We start from the raw sequence: 23648 nt of genomic DNA, 5'->3' as shown, positions 1-23648 counted from the left end.
GAAGTCACTCTAACGGTTGTTGGACAGTATATGTCTTGATATTATAAAGACATGTCATAAGTTTAGTCCTGTAGAAAGTGATTATTAACCAAATAATCAAGAAAATGACCTATTTAAGTTCTGGAAGATGTTTAGTAATTTATGTAGATGTATAGTATATTTTAATATGTTTTGTAAGTTTAAATTATGTATTCTATAATATAACGAAATCATACAATAAACTACTACATTTTTTATATACTCGGATTGCAGTTACTGAGGTGAATCGTTTTTATGAGTGAATAAGTGACTAATAGGGCTAACTTACAAGCCAATCACAGCTATGGATTTGATTATATAAAATTGTAGTATGGGTATATATATATGGAGAGAGAGAGAGAGAGAGAGAGAGATAGTCTACTTCCTTCCCAGCTCACGCTAAGTAAATGAAATGAAATCCATGAGTTTTACGTCCCACGGTTATGCCGGTTAGGCTAAAGGAGACGGTGATGATGAGTAATGTATGAAATGAGTGGAATGAAGAAAGTGGCAGGAAACGGGAGAACCCCGAGAAAACCTGCGCACACGGAGCTCGCGCTAAGTGAGATTCGTGGTGGACAAACACCGTATCACCATGTGCGTGGTTTTCTCGGAGTTCCCCGTTTCCTTCCACTTTCTTCATTCAATCATTTCATTCATTTCTTATCATCACCGTCTCCTTTAGCCTAGCCAGCATAACCGTCAGACGTAAAACTAAAAGGGCCTTATGCAGAGTCGTTGTGACATGTGATTCGTGCCATACTAAAGAGTTCGGCTAACATATGTTTCCTGCAGTAGTCAGGCCTTTAGTATGACGCTAATCATACTTCAAAATGACCCTGCGTAAGGCGGAAAGATTTCATTTCATTTTCATTTTAGTTTACTTCCTGTAATAAACGGTGCATATCAAGAATAGATAAGCATTTTTGGACGGAAAAAGTGTTACGCGTCAAAAAGAAAAGAACCTAACCTAATCACATCTATCTTACTCTACTCTACTCCATTTTACCGCACCCTAACACGCTCGTAGTCGCTAGAAATTTGTTGTTAAAAGGTCGAAAATTGGATATGGTATGCTGGTAGTCCATTTCTGTAACATATTTTTCACTTCTATTAAAATTTACCGACAAAACCTATTAATTCAGTAGTAGTGATGAGCGCAAGAGTGTTGGTCTTGCAGTTTTTGCAAGTCTTGCATGCAAGACCAAGACCAAGAATCTTGCGCAAGAGTCTTGCACAAGTACCGGCTCAGTAGTAGAGCGTTCACCTTTGGTGCTGGGGTTCCGGGTTCGATCCATCTTGTGAGCTTTTTTGGCGGATAGAGACCGTGTGCGTAGGTTTTCTCGAGGTTTTCCCGTTTCCTCCTTTCTTCATTCCACCATTTCATTCATTTCTCATCATCACCGTCTCTCTTAGCCTCGGTGCATAATCGTGGCACGTAAAATTAGATATTACATTTCAAAATATATTAGTGGTGTTCTTCTAAAACTAAAGAGAAATGTAGTATTGAACATCGGTAATTCCGTATACCATAGGCACCGACTACATGGGTATGGTCTTGGCTCCAAGGATCAAGCATCCGTTGGAAATTTTTAATGTGTGCTCAAAAAATTAATATCGAAATATGGTAACATTTTCATGGCATTGACAAAAACTTGTGTATGTGACCGCAAGTTTGATTTCAGAGGCGGGTGCCTTAGTCTCCTCAGGTGTATAGCACACGAGGATTGAGCGATATAACATTATACAACAATAAATAACCCATATTCACAAGTAAGAGTGATTTTGTACAGTTATTTCAAATAACTCGGAGTTTAACACTGTTTTTGTATTTCTATAATAATATAGGTCAAAAGTATAAGTTGAGTTTACACAAAAGACATGAACAGTTGAGTCGTTTTCGGTTTTTACTCAAGTTATACTAAAATATTAAGAGATTTGATTATAATTATTATTATTTTAATATTTCTCTCTTTTTTGGCCAATATTGCTAACATATCATCATCATAGCTATTCTGCCATTATTGGCTGGCTATTCTGCCATTATTCTCAGAAGCTTCGATACACTGTGGTCCTCAGCTAGTCTCTTCGTCTTGACGTAGCAGCTTCCTTCAACTACAGTCTCCTTTACCCCCTCTCTCTCTTTCCTTCGCCATATTCTCTAGCACGTCTCCGATAAAGTTCCTTTTCAGTCAATGCCCCAAGCAGTTCCTTTTCCTCCTCTTAATTACATCTAAAATTCTTCTTTTCTTCCCTACTGCTACTATTTCTAACACCTTCTCATTCGTTTTCCTTTCAACCCAGCTAATTCTCTCCTTTTATCGAAATCCTCCAATATTTTTTCCTCACTTTTGCATAATGTCCATGTTTCTGTTCCATAGAGTACATATTGGAATCAGTAAAATAAAATCTCAATATTTAATTGGAAGTTTGTTCAATACGAAGATTAGCTAATCTTAGTTGAAAATAATAATAAAAAAAAAATATCTAACGCCTTTAGAGTGTAAAAATAATTTAGCAATTTATGGTATTTCAGTAATCTGTGCCGTTTTGATTTTCTTTCATGCGTTTCCCAAATATATATATATATATATATATATATATATATATATATATATATATATATATATATATATAAAGATTACGAAACGTTGTAATTTATCTTATAAGTAGTGAAGCGTTGGGACCCATTGAAAAAAAAATAAAGGTTATCACCTATGTTGTATACTATCATCATACTTACACGAAGGTAAACTATATTTCATTTAGAAACATACATTGTATTTCCGTTACTGTTGGCGCATTGTAGAATTTATCCAGAGTAAAATTTACATATGAAAAGCGTAAGACTTCTTAAAAGCAAGACTTGCAAGACTCTTGCAGCAAGACCAAGACCTAAACACTTGCAAGACTCTTGCAGCAAAACCAAGACCAAACGTTCCAATGGAAGACCAAGACCAAGACCACCCGGGTCTTGGTCTTGCATTTGCTCATCACTATTCAGTAGAGAGTGGAAGAGTGGACTTGTTTATGTAAGCGAGAACATGCAAGTCATCTGTAAACATAGAAACAGTGTCGCTCATTATTATTATTATTATTATTATTATTATTATTATTATTATTATTATTATTATTATTATTATTAGTTTAACTCCCACAAATAAGCTCCGAGGCTAAGAGAGACAGTGATGATGAAGATAATGAAAGAAATGATGGAATGAAGAAAGTGGGAGAAAACGGGAGAACCGGAAGAAAACCCATGCATACGGTGTTGACGCACCAGAAAGTCCATTTTCTCAACCACGAACTGGAGTTGCTAATTAGTATGCTATCGAAATTCAAAATTAGCTTGTAGTGACAATCTAGCACACGTTGGTGCTTGTTTCTCGTGTTTTTCTCCCTTATGCGCATACCTACTTTCACTGGTCACTATTTATATTTTGAGCCTAACAATTAAAAAACTGTAATTTGTTATTAAAAATTGATTTATTGTTTTTCGAAATATTCTCCTTTATGATCAATACACTTTTGCATTCGTTCGAACCATTTGTCAAAGTATTTTTTACAATCTTCTTGAGACACCTCCGTGATATGGTTTTTGAGCGCATCAACGGGTTCTTCCGCGACGAAAATCGTTGTCCACGCAATTTATTCTTGACATTCGGGAACAAGAAGTCATTGGGTGCCAAATCAGGACTGTACGGCGGACAACTCATCAATTCGATTTTTGAGTGTTCAAATTGTCGGTTGTTGGACGAGATGTGTGAGAGCGCGCATTGTCTTGATGAAGAATGATCCGACGGCGCTTGTTTGTTTTCCGTATTTGACCAAAGACATCCGGCAAACAAATTGTTGTGTACTAATCAGAGTTGACCGTTCTATGTCCCTCTAAAGGTACAGTTGCTACATGACCAGTTTTCCCGAAAAGACAGGCGACCATTTGTTTCGATATGTTTCGAGCGCGAACATCTTTGGTTGGATTTGGTTCATCTTGAAACACCCATACAGTCGACTGCTGTTTACGTTTCGACTCATAAGCATATATCCATGATTTGTCACCTGTTACAATCTTATATACGTCTTTTAAAGTACACCCATGTCCAAAATGATTGTCGCATATCTATAACTGTCTTCTTGTAAGAATATCATTTGATAATGATTTTTCAGGGTACTTTTAATATTGATATTATGTGTATAATCGGGAAATGTATATTTGTGGTAAATTTCATAAGAAAAGAATTATAAATATGAAAATTAGAATGAATAAACCAAAATGTTGCTAAATGGACAAGAAAGTTTTATTTTCGTTTTATTGTTCTTATTTACTGCTCTTTTGATATGAAATTTACCACATACATGCCTTTGCCGATTATACAAATACTAATATTATAAGAAATACCGGGCGAATTCGTTGTCAAATTATATTCCTACAACAACATATTTATAGACATGCGACAATAATTTTGGACATGGGTGTACCTCCATTGTATTTCTTGAGTATTTGTGTGCACCAATCGACACGAGCTTCTTTTTGAGTTTGTGTTCTTGTTGGATTCCACCTAATTTGACAAACCTTTCTCACAGGTAAATGATCATGTAATATTTTATACATGCTGATGGGATTAATGCCTAGGGTTGCTTCAATCTCACAGTATGTCACATGACGATCTTGCAGTATTAGGTTTTGCACAGCATCAATGTTTTCTAGAATAACAACTTATTTTGGACGACCTTTGCGAATTTCGTCAGTGAGCGAACGGCGGCCAAAAGTAAAATAGTTATACGAGCGTTTCACAGTAGCAAAGGATGGGGCTTCATCGCCAAATGTGGAAGTAAGTTGATCGATGCACTCTTGTCTTGATAATTCTCGTCGAAAATCGTAATAAATCATCGCACGAAAATGTTCACAAGTTAATTCTATTTTTCTGTCACACGCAAATATTTGAAGTACGTTATGGTCAACAGTGTCAAATGTTGGTATGTAAACAAAAAAAAAAAAAAAAAAAAAAAAAAAGTGCCTAACTACAATCAGTCTTGCCAACGCTCAAAATATAAATAGTAGCCCTCATATTCTGCCAAAATAGTTAATTTTTTTTTTGGATGCAGACCACTTCTTTTACACTTCAGAAGCCGCCACTTGATACAGTCTAAGGGAAAATTTCTTTCCGAGTTGGCATTACAACGAAAACCTAGAAGATAAAGACCTGGATTAAGGGAATAGATTGATAATGATAATTAATGATATAGCAAGACCTTCATCGTGGCTATGTGACTAGAATACCCTTGTTCAAATCCCTAGAGGACTTTATCTAACTATGCTCCACTTAAGCTGTAGATCCACGTCTCACGTCAGAGACAGCAGTTTAGGTGCCGATAAAGATGTTAAGCTTCAAATCAAACAGTAAACCAACCAAAAACATAATCATTATATACATTCACTTCAAATCTTTTTAAGTTTTACGTCCCACGCTTATGCCGGCTAGGCTAAAGGAGACTGTGATGATGAAAAATGAATGAAATAGCGGAATGAAGAAAGTGGAAGAAAACGGAAGGACCCCGAGAAAACACACGCAGTTTGTCCACCACAAAGCTCATTGGCACGAGCTGGGATCGAACCAAGAACCCCAGGCACCAGAGGTGACTGCTCTACCACTGAGCCACCGTGGCCCCTAGATATTCATTTGCACATGTCAGTTCTCCACCTCCAATATAAGGTACTCTAAGTTTTTACAATGTGAAAAAGTCATATCCTTAGTGTTCAATGAAATAAACTTAATTAATATATTCTATAAAAAGACGGATATAGGCTGTCAGCCTACAGAATGTGTGTGAAAAACTGCTTGTTTACATGCAGAGGCAACAACTTCCAACCTCGAAAGCTTCAGTACAGTTTACAGAACAGCTGGAGTCGATGTCTGAAAATAACTAGGATTCCGAAGTGCTTCTGTAGATGCTAATGAAGTATATCATGACAACAAAAATAACACGAAGCAAATAGAAATGCTTGTGACGAAGCTCGTATAAAGTATTTGTGTAATTTGAGGTCTTAATTCTTATAGTATCCATCTCATTTATAGTGAACAACACCTTTTCCACATTCTCTTCCATCTTTACGTTTGCATCTGCCTTTCGTTTCTTAGTTTTCTCCTTTGTCTTTTTTTTTTCTTTTTTAAATTTTCAGTATTGTGCATACGGAATGAAAAGTATTTATGTATCTCTTGCGTATTAATTCTGATTTTGATCTTCACTAAACAGTAACAATAGTTTTGTATTGTTAACATGTTTAACCTAAACAAGTCTCGCCTGCAGTATTATCTTGTTTGAATGTATCTTTAGCAATAAAATTGTCTATCTAATTTGTTCCAGTATTATGTAAAAGGAAATGATCCTTGGGAATTTGTGAATTATTTCTTACCAGGAAAATACTCGTTCTTCGCACGGAGAGAATAATTTCATTTTGGACATAAAGAGTTGGATTTGGATTTAAACTGCATCGTAAGTGTCACTGTTTCGTCTCAGTGACCCCGAAAACTATGGATTTGACATTAATATCGGTCATTTTCGATCATTCTTATATCTATCTGCCTCTCCCCCAAGTTGCGGGCTGAATTTGATTGATTGATTGATTGTTTTGAGTTTAACGTCCCGTTCAGCAGCGAGGCTATATGAGACGTGGACCTACTGATTAACGTGGAATCCGAACCACATGAGCTCCCGCCGGGAATCGAACCCGGGACTCCTACGGGCTGAATTTGGATTTAAACAGCATCGGAAGTATTACTGTTCATCTCAGCAACCCCGGAAACTATGGATTCGGCACTAGTATCAGTTATTTTCGATCATTTTTAAATATTCACCCCCTCCTCCTTCCCTAAGTTGCATCGTCAAAGTAAATGATAAACACCATCCCAGGACCGAACCTCTTCTATGTTGGAATTTTGATCGATATCGGTCTCGTGGTTCAAGTGTTATTAAGTCACAAACATAATGATTTTTAGGGATGCGCACGAGACGAGTCGAGACAGGATTTTCCTGACAAAATTCGAGTCGAGACACAGCTCTTCCAATAGAGAAATATACATTTTTCAAGTCGAGATATCACTTTTACAGCACATTTTCAAGACGAGACAGCCACAAATCTTGTCTCGTGCGCATCCCTAGTGACTTTCATATTTATTTGTATAGATTTATGTATTTGTTTACTTTGCTATAGCCAAAATTATTTGGCGTTCGGACATTCAATTTAATGTATATTATGTTGTGGCTAAACATTTATAATTACTTACATTAGCTAGTTCCACCGTTTTTCTTTGATTACATGCATATGTCATATTCAATTTTATTTAACACCTAACACCTGATATTAACACCTAAAGACCACACCAAGATAATTAGCACACCAACTCGCTAATGACTTAATCAATTCTTTTTCCCATTACTTTGCAAATTAGTCACATTTTATTAACTTGATATCTAGAGTCAAATACTTTTTCTTTTGTTTTTCTACTTTTTAATATTTCTTTCTTCCAACCTGAAAAGCGTTTCTTTGTGGGAAAATGCAACTCAATCCTACAACTCTGCTGGAAGACCAATTAAGAGTTTGGGTGTGTCCTTACCAGAATTGGTTTATTTTTTTTTATTGTTGTTGCATAGTAAACCAAGAGGCAATATTGTAATATTATGGTCCACACTGTTTTCTACTTGTAGGCTATACCAAATCAACATTTTATGAGATAAGATGTAGTATTAGAACATCTGCAACTCCACCCAAATAAGAGAGCAAGAAATTACAGAGCAACGTAGTAATTCATTTGTCTTTGACCCTGAGTTGGCCTACGCAAACGACAGAGCGTCTCTAAATATTTAAATCACAACACTTAACATGATATAAGCAAGTGAACTGTAAATAAGAGAACTAAGTTGAAAACAGTGAGTTCATTATAGATTACACGTTATTCAGGCTTTGAAATTTATTCCTAAGTCTTGTGCTTTGTTTACATTATATCTATATTGAGTGTGTTCAACAGTATAGAGAACAAAGGAAGCGATGGTTGCTCGTACATATACTGTATATATATATATATATATATATATATATATATATATATATATATATATATATATATATATATATATATAGGGTGTTACAAAAATGTGTCAGAATATTTTGAGAATAGATTCCTCAATAAAATAAAATTAAAAAAAAAACATATTCATATGGACTTGTGCTCAAAAGTTTCGGAGTTGCGGGGTGCCGAAATCGTGAAAGAAGTGAACTTTGAAAGTTCATAGCTCCATTAGTATGGGACCTATTGTAGTTGGGTCAAGACATCAGTGAGGAACTGGTATGTGAACTATTTAAATATCCATGTTTAAGAATGCTCCAGTACTTGGACTCCAATTTTTAGAGAGGTAGGCAGAGAGTGATCAAGTACTCCCAAACAGCCTTTCTAAAAATGATTGTGCAAGTACCGGAGGTCTGAAAGATGGATATTTGGATAGTTCACATACTAGTTCCTCAGTGATATCTTGATTCGACTAGGTTGCAATATTGATCCTCATAGGAGGCGACAAAGTACTTTATTTCCAATATGGATTCAGTATCTCAATTCTCAAGGATAGATTTCATCTAACCTCTTATTCTTTCAGTAGAAACATGAATTAATAAAACTTACAAGGCAGGGTACCCAGGTGTAACACACCGATTGTGATAAGATTGCACAGATATAAAGAACATTGAAAAAGAAGCGACACGTATTTTTTTTATATCGGCCAACAAGCGCATTGAAAGGGTCAAATAGGGGCATAAAAATGGGGTCAAAATCAGATTATGAGGAATATAGCGAGAACGAGAAGAGATATCGGAAAAGGTTAAATGTACGAAATACTACCCATAATCGACGCAATTCAATGAGGTAGAACGCACCCATGAGAAGAGAGCAGAACATCCGGAAATGGATCAATCACGTGTACAACATTGTCACAATGTGTTACAGAAATGAGCGAAAAGGGTGATAAGGAGCAGGAAGAAAGAAGAAACGAAAACAGAAAATACATGTTTTTGCTTTTGGTGCATACATCACCCATATGTGAAAAAATCGCAGATTTATCTCAATACACGAAGATGGGATAACACGCATGAAGGATGCAAACGCCGTTCGTATAGGCAGCCAGCGAGTCAGTACTGCGCAGTGGGTTGCATATATTAGTAGAGGCAATATACGGTTTGACCCGGAAATAATTGCAACACAAATGGTTTTTTCGTCTATCACTTCCAAATAGCGTTGCTAATAATATATTCAAAATCCGCTTTCGTAATGCTTGGGGAAAGTCCGCCATCTTGGATTCAACATGGCGGCCACACCGAGACATCGACTCACACTTAAATGACAATATCTACTCACAGCTTTAAGCTGAAAACTTCGTTCCTGCGCCATTTTCAAGATAATAGCATACCTTAAGGGATGCAAGTTTGCATGCCTCTATGTACCACCGCCATATTGAAAAATGGCGGCGATTATTAAAAATATAGTTTCTTTTTCAATTGGCAATAATGTTTTATTGGAAGATAACTCAGAAACTAACAGAGATATGCAGAAATTTCTTGAAATAAACGTAAAAGCTCATGATCTTAGCTTTCCAACGAGGGTACTTATGTTCGTTTATCTTACAAAGTAACGGAGCTAGTCGAATTTATGTGGCATTGGGTGTGCGATTTTCGATAATATGACTTTTTTCTCAGGTTCCTGCTAGAAGCTAAGTAGACGCAGTATACGGATTGACCAGTAAATAATTGCAACACAAATAATTTTTGAACCAGGATGTGTAACAAGGTGTATTTAGCTACATATTAAAAATCTTCTACTCACCTCCTTGGGGAAAGTCCTCCGAAATTTCGAAAAATATGACTTCTGAGATTTCGTTCAGATGTCGCTACAGATCGCGATAATCCATCATTGAAATGAAAGAAGATGTGAAAAATTGCTCAAAATTACGATATTTCTTCAGTCCTTGTTATGGTTAACGCTACATGTCTATTTGAAAGACAAGAATTAAAACAGTGTAGCAACCTCTTCACTGAAAAAAATGTCCTCGTCTTTACAAAGTTTACACCGTTTTCCACATTATCACAAGTTTCTTCCAGACAATTGTCACTAATTTATATTACTAATAGATCATGTTTCTAGCATGAATACTTCATGTCTCTATTGTTTTCATGTATGTGTATATATAATGGATAACAATTAAAACAGTGTAGCTATCTAATCATTAAAATGAATGATCATCTTCATAAAATTCTAGAATTTCTTTACACATTGCACAAGTTTCTCTCACATAATGCCCACATTCAATGTACAAACTATATCTACTTTGCACCGCATACGTGTATGTTCATACCTTATATGCATATTCAATACATAAAAACTACATTAATAACTAAAACTAGTAATTTTCAATTTCAAAAACTTCAGTTTTGTATCACATTATCAAAATATTTAATCAGAAACTGGTCACAAATTGATGTACAAAACTGTCCATACTCCTTGCATCAACACACCATACTGACATAGTTTTCTGCGGATATGTATATTTAGTAAATGGCAAATAAGCAGCACACCAACCAGCATAGAGATATTTCATTGAAGAGGATGAGTAGGGATGCAGCTGATACTAAAAAAAAAAACTTGATTTCTTAACATTATGTCAGCCGTTCCGAACTGAAGAGGAACTTATTAATATTACGAACGGTTTAACTGCCCAAGATCGTGTCAATGTTGATAAAGCAAAATGTGTTGGACAAAATATTTTACTGAAAATGAAGGAAAATTCGTCAGACTCATTCATATTTTCGAAGAAGGATAAAGCCATTACAATGGCAGACAAGAAATCCATACATACGATTACCGGATCAATCAGTATGGAACATAACAAGCTTTTCCAAAGATTATCAATTATTGCTATGATAGGAAACATGAATCTAGAAGACGTTTTCTCCTATGAGCTTTGTTCTGTTCCAAGAACTTTATTTGAAGATTATGAGAATCTACGACCAGCAAATAAATCAGCTCTGGCTAATGCTTTATGGAAAATGACAAGTTCACCTTCAAATACACCAACGTCTTGTAAATATGTGATTGACGGTGGGTGGTTGCTCCACCAGGTCAATTGGCCAGTGAATCATACATTCAAAACAGTATTTGAGTCCTACGTTTCTTACATAAAGACACACTTCAGTGACGCTTCAGTTATTTTCGATGGTTTCATTAGTGGTCCATCGATAAAAGATTACACACACCTAAGGAGAACTAGAGGTTTGAGCGCTCCTGAAGTTCTCCTTTCTCCAGAAATGGAACTTTCTATGAAAAGGGAGAGACTAATTCGAAAATTGGATTTGGAGCTTTCTGCTGTTGGATTTCAAGTTTTGTATTCAGACAGGGATGCTGACACACTGATAGTCAACACAGCTATTCAAGAGTCACGAAACCAAGATACTTGTGTTGTTGGAAATGATACTGATCTGCTCATTCTTCTCCTAAGTCTATCACCGTCAAACACGAATGCTTTGTTTTATAAAACAGAAACTAGGCTTTGAGACATTAAATCTACGAAAACAGACCTTGGCGAACTCTGTAACAATTTTCTATGTATCCACGTATTTCTTGGTTGTGATACAACATCACGATTTTTTGGAAAAGGAAAACAAATGGCATTACAACTAGCTAATTCCGACGAGGCCTTTCAGAAATCCATCTCTATTTTTAATTCTAAAAATGCCTTTAAAGAAGAAATTATTCGTGCTGGAGAACAGGCAACAGCAAGGCTGTATAAATGCAAGGAAGATGAATCTCTTGTTGCTTTAAGAATAAGAATGTTTTCTAGCAAAATCAGTACAGCAACAGATTTTGTACGACCAAAAAACCTTCCCCCTACTCCTGATGCACTTAAATATCATTATCTGCGTGTTTACTACCAAATCATGGAATGGAAGAGTCTATCCTCTCAAATGCGACCAGAAGATTGGGGATGGCGACTACATAAGGGAATGTATTTTCCAGTGATGATGGACAGGAAACCTGCTCCTGATAATATATTGGAAATCATTCATTGTAATTGTCATGGAAATTGTATAAGCATGAAGTGTTCTTGCAAGAAGTATGGTCTGTTTTGTACATCATTTTGTGGACAGTGTCTGTGACAAACTTGTGATAATGTAGAAAGGGAATCAGAACATTCTGACAATGAAGACGACTTGTTTTAGTAATTAAGTTGGTGTGCTGCTTATTTGCCATTTACTAAATATACATATCCGCAGAAAACTATGTCAGTATGGTGTGTTGATGCAAGGAGTATTGACAGTTTTGTACATCAATTTGTGACCAGTTTCTGGTTAAATATTTTGATAATGTGAGACAAAACTGAAGTTTTTGAAAATGAAAATTATTAGTTTTAGTCAGGGTGCGAATTACCGGGGGGGATGAGGGGGATTTTCCCCCTCAATCACATTTTGTTCCCCCCCAAAGAAGTCAGCTGAAGTATCCCCACCGGGGATGCTCGCTTTCCCCCTCAAACTATGCTTAGTATAACTCCAAATTTCACTGATTTGTGTTATTTCTTGTAAATTTAATCTTCTAGCTGTATTTCGAAATGATCGATGTAAACTGTTCAGTTTTGGTAATTTCTACTTACCACCTAATTACCCACTATTTTCAACGTTGTTTAGTAGAATTATATTATTATGACTACGGTTGTTACTTGCAACTGTACCTTCGTACCCTTCAGTTCGTCATCGTTTGTGAATTTGAATGTACTAATTGCGTATAACAAAGCCACATATAGATTTATAAATGTTCTTAGCGGTTGGCTAAGAAGAAGTAAACAAATAGCTTCTTCTACCATACTTGGCAAAGTTCAGATATGTCATATTCATCCTCTATATTTGTATCGATTATCATCTTATTTTAATTTTTGTTATAACATGTTATTTCATTTTCCAGTGTACTCTTTTTTAGCACATGGTCTTCATTCCCTAGTAGGTTGTGTGTATGCAACTCAAAAGTTGCATTTAATTTGTGATAATTAGCATAGTAATCACTGCTTTTACAGTTTACGGAAATGAACTTTTGAAACTGTACTCAAAATCTGAGATATAGGTATTCTCTCGTAAGTATATGTTAACGTACACGCTGGGGGATACGCTCCTAGTGAGCAGACATGTTAAGGAAGGTGATTTTTAGGTGAATAAGCGAATAATTCAAGATTTGTTTCAGCATTTGTTAATACGACTGGTTCTCCGTGTCATTGTCCGTGTCTGTATAAGCATTTCAACTGGAGTGTTTTTTTTTTTTCAAAGTTAACCCTTCATTTTTCCATCTTTTGGCTGTACAGTTTGCTGTCCACGCAATTAATGTTGTCTGAAAAACTTCAGTGTAATGTTTTACTTTATTTGAATTACGTAGCCCATAGTGAATCAACTCATCTTCAACCTAATAGTAAAATAATTTTTAAGTGTTGACTTTCAGTGCCCATCACGGAATCGATATTTGGAGAAAAAAGTCGTGATGAGCACAGCTTTAGCGGGAAGTAGAAGCACAAGCTCGAAATTTGAATTGAGAGATTTTAAATATTTGGCCTTCGATTTGACCTTGATGTGAGAAATCGGGTCCAGCAACAATCCATTTCTTATTTGATAGGCTAATATCTAGATTTTCTTTAAAAAAAAAAATGTCCGGTTTAACTGATAATTTTAGTGGTTTTCACAAGACTGAAGTAGGTTTCTTTTCGCAACCTGTATATATTAATACAAAGTGGAAGCTTTGAATATGAGTGGAAAAATTAACATATGCTTGTGATCATGGCTATCGCTCGAGCCAAATTATTAAATAAATAAACCTTAGAGAGCTACGGGGACAAGAGTGGGTACAATATTAAAACACGTTCAGAAAGGTTTAGTGGGGTGTGTGTATGTCAGACAATATATATGTGCATAGTTATTGTCGGTAGATTTATTAAATTAATTATTACAGATGTCACACACACACACACACACAAACACACACACACACACACATATATATATATATATATATATATATATATATATATATATATATATATATATATATATATATATATATATATGGAAGGTAAGGCATTTATTGTCTCATTTTGAAATTTGAACCTTCAGACTATGTCCTTTGGCCTAATTTTATCCCCCCCAATATAGATTATCTAATTCGCACACTGGTTTTAGTTATTAATGTAGTTTTTATGTATTGAATATGCATATAAGGTATGAACATACACGTATGCGGTGCAAAGTAGATATAGTTTGTACATTGAATGTGGGCATTATGTGAGAGAAACTTGTGCAATGTGTAAAGAAATTCTAGAATTTTATGAAGATGATCATTCATTTTAATGATTAGATAGCTACACTGTTTTAATTGTTATCCATTATATATACACATACATGAAAACAATAGAGACATGAAGTATTCATGCTAGAAACATGATCTATTAGTAATATAAATTAGTGACAATTGTCTGGAAGAAACTTGTGATAATGTGGAAAACGGTGTAAACTTTGTAAAGACGAGGACATTTTTTTCAGTGAAGAGGTTGCTACACTGTTTTAATTCTTGTCTTTCAAATAGACATGTAGCGTTAACCATAACAAGGACTGAAGAAATATCGTAATTTTGAGCAATTTTTCACATCTTCTTTCATTTCAATGATGGATTATCGCGATCTGTAGCGACATCTGAACGAAATCTCAGAAGTCATATTTTTCGAAATTTCGGAGGACTTTCCCCAAGGAGGTGAGTAGAAGATTTTTAATATGTAGCTAAATACACCTTGTTACACATCCTGGTTCAAAAATTATTTGTGTTGCAATTATTTACTGGTCAATCCGTATACTGCGTCTACTTAGCTTCTAGCAGGAACCTGAGAAAAAAGTCATATTATCGAAAATCGCACACCCAATGCCACATAAATTCGACTAGCTCCATTACTTTGTAAGATAAACGAACATAAGTACCCTCGTTGGAAAGCTAAGATCATGAGCTTTTACGTTTATTTCAAGAAATTTCTGCATATCTCTGTTAGTTTCTGAGTTATCTTCCAATAAAACATTATTGCCAATTGAAAAAGAAACTATATTTTTAATAATCGCCGCCATTTTTCAATATGGCGGTGGTACATAGAGGCATGCAAACTTGCATCCCTTAAGGTATGCTATTATCTTGAAAATGGCGCAGGAACGAAGTTTTCAGCTTAAAGCTGTGAGTAGATATTGTCATTTAAGTGTGAGTCGATGTCTCGGTGTGGCCGCCATGTTGAATCCAAGATGGCGGACTTTCCCCAAGCATTACGAAAGCGGATTTTCAATATATTATTAGCAACACTATTTGGAAGTGATAGACAAAGAAACCATTTGTGTTGCAATTATTTCCGGGTTAGGCCATTTTTTCTCGTTTATTTCTTCTACTATATCGGGTAATGGGAACAAAAATTCATAGCACAGTAGAATGTAATAATAGCAGGTGGTTCACATACGTAAGATAAACAACAACATTAATATCAATACCACACATGAGTATCAACATTATACCACTACGAAAATACGCGTACAACATAGCAGTAATAGTAACAATTTTGTTTTTGTGTTACTACTGCTTACACATATTTTCGTTTCCAACATGCATCTCATAGTTCTTCTCATTACGCGATATATGCAACCCACCGCGCAGTGCTGTCTTGCTGGCTGTCTATATGAACGGCGTTAGCATCCTTCCTGCGTGTTATCCCATCTTCGGGCATTGAGAAAAATCTGCGTCTCTTTCGAATACGGGTAACATATGCACCCAAAGCAAAAACACGTATTTTCTGTTTTCGTTTCTTCTTTCTTCCTGCTCCTTATCACCCTTTTCCCTCATTTCCGTAACACATTGTGACAATGTTGTACACGTGATTGGGCCATTTTCGGATGTTCTGCTCTCTTCTCATGGGTGCGTTCTACCTCACTGAATTGCATTGACTATGGGTAGTATTTCGTACATTTAAACTTTTCCGATATCTCTTCTCGTTCTCGCTATATTCCACATAATCTGATTTTGACCCCATTTTCATGCCTCTATTTTACCCTTTCAATGTACTTGTTGGCCGATATAAAAAAATACGTGTCGCTTCTTTTTCGATGTTCTTTATGTCTGTGCAATCTTATCACAATCGGCATGTTACACCTGGGTACCCTGCCTTGTTAGAGTAACTTTCGGTTTCAATGGTGATTCTTGTGTAATAATAATATTAGGAGATAGCAACAAATTGTTTTTTGATATGGATTCAGAATCTCAAGAATAAATTTTATCTAAGCCCTTATTGTTCTTCTGAAACCGGAACTACAAACTAGTGCAACTTCCGGTTTTAAAATTGATTTCTATATAGTAATAATTGTAAGTAATATATGAGATACTGAAAATTGTTTTAATATGGATTTAGCGTCGTAAGAACTGGTTCCATCTCTGTTTTGATGACCCTTATATTGCAACCAAAAGCTATACAGGGTGTTTCTCTGATCTGGGGACAAACTGAGAATGATGATAGACGATGACCAAAGAAGCAATTTCAGAATAGGAGCAAGTATCCGGAAATACGTTTCGGAGATAGAGGTCACCGAAAATTTTTCGCAACGGGACAAAAATGGTCATAACTTGAGATCGAAATGTCGGATTAACGACTGGCCAGAAACAATATGCATTATTCTTACCTGAGATTTTATTATTAACAAGAGCATGCTACTAACGTAAAACGGTCAGCTTCTCGCGTTGAATTCAAATTCGACCAATGTATTCCCGAAATGTGTTTGACATGAATTCACAAAGGATACACAAATCGGCTTTTATAAAGAGCCTTCGTCGAACTAGTATCTGGATCTTCTATGAGCTTGGTCCATCTGCAGCAGGTCGTTTACCTGTATAGCAATATACATTTTCCCCTCATATCTGTTCCGTCTATCAATAGAAAACTTGGTATACACATTTTCTAACCCCTATAGTATATTTAGAGATACATTTGGATTGTGTGCTTTTAGCCGGAGTCACTCCAGAGGAGTCCAAAGTTGATGGGAGGGATTTCTGGAGGAAATTTTCCCGACATTCTCCCGATTTTCCCTGATCAAGTACATTATGGGCCCCAATACATAGCACCTCTGTGAAGCTTGTTTCATGCTGAAGAGAATGAACTATAGACCGCGACTTTCCAATGAACAGTGTTGATGGAATAGCGATTTCACTGCGAGTCTATACGATTTTCTAATGAAGATACAGGGTTAATGGGCCCCAGGGACTTAATCCGTTGTCCATGGCACCTAATTTTTTGTGCATGAACACATCTTTGTTGTGTTTATCGAATGGACTAGGTTTGATTCGGATGTCCGGTTGACATGTTAACGTCCTTTCTTTATATGGTATATTTCACTTAGATTTATTTAAATATAAATGGTAAGAGAGAAAAGAGAGTCCAAATATACCATCAAATATGTTCCATAAATCTGCTCTTGTGCAAGCCTAGTATTTCAGCTAGTAATAAATATGGTTTAAATTTTCTTGTATCATATCCTTCGTGGATTACCCGTGGCGTGAAATGATTTTGATGACTTCTACAGTAGATGCGTTAAAAAAAATAGCGCAACTTTTGTTAATGAATTTACAAAACGAGACAATGAGATGAGAAAAGGTTCTTCGGAAATTGAGTCGAGACGAGGTTTCTGCAAAATTTAAGAAAGGAGACGAGAGACCAACACTAATCAGTGTCTATTGCAAGAGCCTTGTCTCATTACGTTTTATAGGCGCCAGTATTTGTAAGTTCTCATTGACAATACGAGCTATTGACCAAGCTGAATTGTACCAATAATGATATAGCTATTGCTGCAACAAGATGGACAAAAGTAACCATGTAAAACCCGACATTTCTGAAAGAACTTAATCAGACGGTCCTGGGCAGTGGCGCAGCGGACGTTTGAGTGAGAGATGAGTTGAGGTTGCCTCTTTTCGGAAAATGTATCTGTTTCTATTTTAAGGGGTTCGTCTAGTCCCGTACAGAGGCGGCTCGCGAGGGAAGTCACACTTGTAGAAAGTAAAGTTTTGTAGCTTGAAACTAAGGTAATAAAAATCCTCTGAGACATTACTTGTTGTATACAATAATTAATGCATTAAGCAAGTTTTCTTCGTTTAGTTTCAAGCGAAAGAAAACTTGAACATTTGCCAGTGTGACTTCCCTCACGAGTCGCCTCTGGTCCCGTATCTCGTCACGAAAATTTTGTTTCCTCTCATCCTGTGGGCAATCCTGTATTTGTAGTAAGTCATTGAGATTACGACTTATTGCGTGGGCTGAGCTGTAGTAATCCGGACTTTTGGGATGTCTACGTGCAAATTAAGGAAAGGAGCCTCTTTAGTCGACGATAACAATCAGAAAATAATAATATAAATAAAAGGCATTTTTGCACTTTTGAAGTAAGTTTTGTAATAAATAAATAAATAAGCAAATAAAACATTGCATTCCAATGTTTAGTTTAATTATTTAAAATATCAATAAGAAGACGAATAATGAAATTTTACTTTTATATACTTTTAAATATGAGAAAAAGAAAAGCTTGCAACGTTCCCAAAGTTTTTACAGTGTTACAGACCTAAATGGCTCATGGTTGTATTGCATTTCTTCATTGTGGGGGCACATATCTAAAATTTGTGACATTTTACGTAGGGCTATATCAATACGTATAACAGCAAAAATGGGTACGGCTTTTACGCCACTGCTCCAGAACTTATATGGCATCTTTGCAGACGGGTGAGGTGTAAGAAGAAACTCTTTGCCAGATGGTCTGTCCACAGAAGTTTCGCTGCTGTTGATTTTTGTTACTGTTACTATTGCGTCTTCAGTAAGCTTCACGTGTATAATATGTATAATACACCCTCACACTTTGCTGTTGTGAATTGAATAAGACCTTCAGCCCTAATCTCCAATTCAAATGATTAAAGTAGCGGAGGTAGTGATGTCAGCGTTAGAGGATGTAACAAAGAGACAGAAAGGGAGAAGAAGAACACTTCCGTCTGCTATTCACGCTTTGGTTCACTTTCTGATAAATAGACATCACTACAGACAACAACAACAGGCATAGGGAGAAAATTGTCTTTGTTCGGATTTGTATTTGAGGAAGAGTATCCTATTTCTTAACCATAACTTCTATCACGGCACGTAACTCAGAACAAAAATCTTTCTCCAATTATTTTCTAATGTCTTTGTAATTATCTTCAACTATATTTTTCTCTAATATAATCCTAATATTAGTTATTGATCTATCGTTCCAACCAGCTAAGTTTCCCCATCGTTCTCAACACATACTTCACATATCTTCTATTTGGTCGTCGGATGAAGGATTCTAGGAGGTCTGTCTTCTTCACTTTTATTGATTGAATCACATGCTTCTATCACCAGTGAGTTTTGTAAGTAAAAGTTCACAAATCGCTATTTCTTTCCTCAAAGCCATATTATTTTCCATTTGACCAACTATCCCTTAGTGGTGAAATGAACTGAGATTACATGTTACTTTTGTGCAGGGCATATTCTTTAGCAAACAGTATCCAAATGAAGCTCCCTCCCCATTATAAGTAAATGTATTGTCTTGATTGTTGCGGTTTTTTTGAATGATTTTTTTCCTAAAACGGCAAAGAATATTCACAAATGCTTCAATAACAATTCTACAATATGTCATAATTAGTGATCAAGAAATGAAATCGATAAATAGATTAGTATTGTGCCTTGCACCATCTTTTATTATTTATATTTTTGTTATATTTTATGACCTCATTAAAATAAAAAGAACATAAAGCAGAATATTTTCAATTGTAATATTGTTTTTTTTTTCTGTTACTACATTGTTACTGAAAACATATTTCCTTTCTTTTTGCAGATTGTGACCTTTCGCTCCAAGAAATGGACAATACTTGTATCAAAAATCCCACGAATATCGAAGAATATGCAGCCTGCTTACTTCTTAATTCTGTGCATCCTCAGTAAGAACAAAACGTGTGTTCACATTTTACTAAATTTTATAAAGTATTTTTTTTTATTTATTTATTTGTTATTCCAAAAACATATTAAAGGTAATATTGTAAAAAATTTTAAAAAATGTAAATTTGTGTAACCATTCGTACATGCTAAGTTTAGTGATGCAATAGAAACATTTAGGTACAAAATCAATTTAAGCACAATGGGTCAATCCATACGAAGTGGTCCAGAAGTGGTTGCTCGACCATCTCTGAAAATTATAAAACTTTCAGTGTGACAAACCTTGTGTATGAAAAGGTCAACAACATCATTCATGTCGTATGCACAAGTGTTCCTGAATGGCGGCCATCTTTGTTGTCGGTGGATTGCCATTTTTTGCATTTGCAAGCGTTTACAAAAACTACATTTGCTCAGGACGTACGTATCAGACGAACTCCAAACAAGAACGAATGTTTAGGGGGGAGACTGAGGTACACGGAGAACAAATACTCTTGCTTCTAAATAAATGTGCAGGGTTGCAAACCAATACATGAAATCACTAGAAAAAGTACCGAAAATTACACATTTAAAGGGGCTGTATTTTGGAATGGCATAAAGTGGGAGGTTCATAAATTTTTTGCTGAATAGTGTGGCATGTAAAGAGCCTGAAGAAATATCCACAGCTATGATACTACTGGCATCGTGGATTTATGGGGGTGCGAAAGTTGAAGTTTGTGATTTTGATGCCATTTTTGGGATGTAATTTCTCAGGAGGGCCAAGTGCTAAAAAAAAAAAACTGCTTAGACCACAAAGAAATTCTTTATGTGAATAAACTATTGCAAAAAAAATCATGACTGATATTACATGGAGAATAAAGTGAGGCACTGGCGTCTCTGGCATGTAAAATTTGGGGGGAGACATCAAGGAAAGTGATTTAAATGGTACTACCAAGCCCAACCTGTTTATTATCTTCGATTCCATTTGTTAGCTTTCTGATTACCTTCACGGACCCCCTGAGGTATATCAACAACAGTCTGTTATAATCCTTATAATCCTTTCATAGCCTGAATATTATACTCCAAATAGCGTAATTATTATTTATATGTTATTCTGTCGTTAGTAAATAAATTAGAATAAAATATTGAATATTTTGTACTTCAAAATATTGAGGGGGCCTAACTGCTGAACCATGCGTAGTTTTTGAGATCTAGCATCAAACATATCAAAATATTTAAGTTTCTTTGGGGCTAAGACCATCGTCACGCGAGTGTTTTCTTCGCGTCCTTATCATGTCGTCACTTTTTTCTCCATGTAATATGTCATTATTATTATTATTATTATTATTATTATTATTATTATTATTATTATTATTATTATTATTATTATTATTATTATTACTAGCAGCGTTCACCCCGCTTCGCTGCGGTCACCCCGGAACGCAATAAACTTTGTTACTTAGATAATTTTTACTTTTTCGCTTTCAAGTGATATGATAAAAACCATAGAAGATTGCAGTAAATGTTAACATTATAGCGCCTGTCATTTATGTTAACCCGCCCCGCTTCGCTGCGGTCACCCCAACCCGCCCCGCTTCGCTGCGGTCATCCCGGAACGCAATAAACTTTGTTACTTAGATAATTTTTACTTTTTCGCTTTCAAGTGATTTATAGCGCCTGTCAGTTATGTTAACCCGCCGAGTCACAGGGTCATGCGGGTTGCATATAAATACGTTTATTTTTATACCTATGATGAACTAATAACAAAGGATTTGTACGTATGGACACCTGAATGGTCAATTATCTCAAGACACTGGTAATTGAAAATTAAAGTGATATGATAAAAACCATCTAGGGTCCACATCCTAACAACCCCCCAAAAATGAAAGAAATCGGTTCAGCCGTATTAGCGTGATGAGCGGACAAAGGATTTTTTTTACGTATTGACACCTGATTGGTCAATTATCTCAAGACACTGGTAATTGAAAATTAAAGTGATATGATAAAAACCATCTAGGGTCCAAATCCTAACAACCCCCCAAAAATGAAAGAAATCGGTTCAGCCGTATTAGCGTGATGAGCGGACAAAGGATTTTGTGCGTTCTCTTTTATATATATAGATTATTATTATTATTATTATTGCAATAGTTTATTAGCATACAGAGTATTTTTTGTGGCGTAAACAGCAATTTTAGCACTTTGCCCTCCTGAGAAATTACGTCCCAAAAATGGCATCAAAATCACAAACTTCAACTTTCATACCCCCATAAATCTATGATGCCAGTAGTATTATAGCTGTGGATATTTCTGCAGACTCTACATGCAATAGTATTCAGCACAAAACTCATGAACGTTATTAGCTTGCAATGAGTGATGAAGAACCATATTAGTTTATGTGTGAAAGTATTTACCATAAGCAACTTAGCATCAATACAGTGAACTGCTGCACGAACTACCGACTCCAACGTGCACAGAAACGTTGGATGGTTGCATGTAGGTTATGCAATGTACGAGGATTGTGTCTATAAACAACGTTCTTGACTGTCTCCTATAAGTAAAGTCTAGAGAAGTGAGAATTGGGGTACGTGGAGGATACTTTTGACAAACCTTCTTTGATTTATCTCTCATTCGGGTAAACTTTCATTGAGAAACTTCCTGACAAGATTATGTTATTGGGGTGAGGCACCATATTGTTGGAGATAAAACTTATTGTCCCCATAGATAGTTTGACTCATACTGGTTTCAAGGATACACTATCTCACAAACTTCTATGGTGAGCAAGTAAACTGTTCTAACACAGTACAACAGTTAGCAGGGCTTGTTGCTGAGACAGGTCGTCCAGAACAGTTTATGTGCATACCTGTAATAGGGCCCATACACTATCAAAACTGATCAGTCCAACTGAGCTAGAAACTCACTTAACTGATCGTACGATAAACTGAACTGATAGTGTGTGGAGTATCGTCAGTTAATTGAATTCAGTTCTTCAATTCCTTCAGTTGCTTCAGTTTCATCAGATGTTCTGTGGAGTGCACTTCTAAGTTCCTTGAAATACCAAAGCTTTGGAACGTACACTTCCTCACCCCCGGTCTCCGATTTCTTCGATTCGCTCACTTTCCGCAGTTCCTTCCTAAATGTCGACCGTAGGTTGTTTACTTTTTTTTAATAACAGTATGGCGTGTCGCCTGAGGTTCCAGCTCTTTATTTTGTAAATGGAATATACATCTCCCCTCTTCGCATAATGCACATGTTACATGTCCCAAAGTTCGGGATGAGCACCAGTAGCGTACCCAGGAATTTATTTCGGGGGGGGGGGGTTCAAACTAAATATGAAGCTATTTTATATTAAAATTGCTAAAATTGCCCCTAAAATTAGGCTAAATTTTTAAAAAGTCGAAATTTCGGGGGGGTCCGGACCCCCGTGTCCCCCCCTTCCGTACGTCCCTGATGAGCACGATAGGCTTCAATAAAAGCCAACAATGCCTCACTTATACTAGCTGCCATGATGACAGGACCTAAACTGAGACAACTATGTTTTTCCTTCAGTTAATAACACAGTTATCGTAGCAAAAGACGGTTCGTTTGTT

General features: G+C 35.9%; 1 protein-coding gene across 2 annotated transcripts in view; it reads left to right on the top strand.

Annotated features, from left to right (window-relative positions):
- LOC145683956 (uncharacterized) overlaps positions 1–23648 on the top strand; it is a 248482-nt gene that overhangs the window by 173027 nt on the left and 51807 nt on the right. Inside the window, exon 3 of one of the 2 annotated variants that reach the window (XM_081755672.1) lies at positions 19988–20090. The gene's annotated coding sequence lies outside the window, so the exon portion shown is untranslated. Of the gene's footprint in view, positions 1–19987; positions 20104–23648 lie in introns of both variants that reach the window. The other variant, XM_081755671.1, reaches the window with a different exon arrangement.

This window comes from Thermobia domestica, chromosome 4 (assembly GCF_964235325.1).
Source record: "Thermobia domestica chromosome 4, izTheDome1.hap1.1, whole genome shotgun sequence".
NCBI classification, from domain to species: domain Eukaryota; kingdom Metazoa; phylum Arthropoda; class Insecta; order Zygentoma; family Lepismatidae; genus Thermobia; species Thermobia domestica.
Note: the sequence above shows the minus strand (reverse complement) of the source record. Positions and strands in the feature narration are given on the sequence as shown.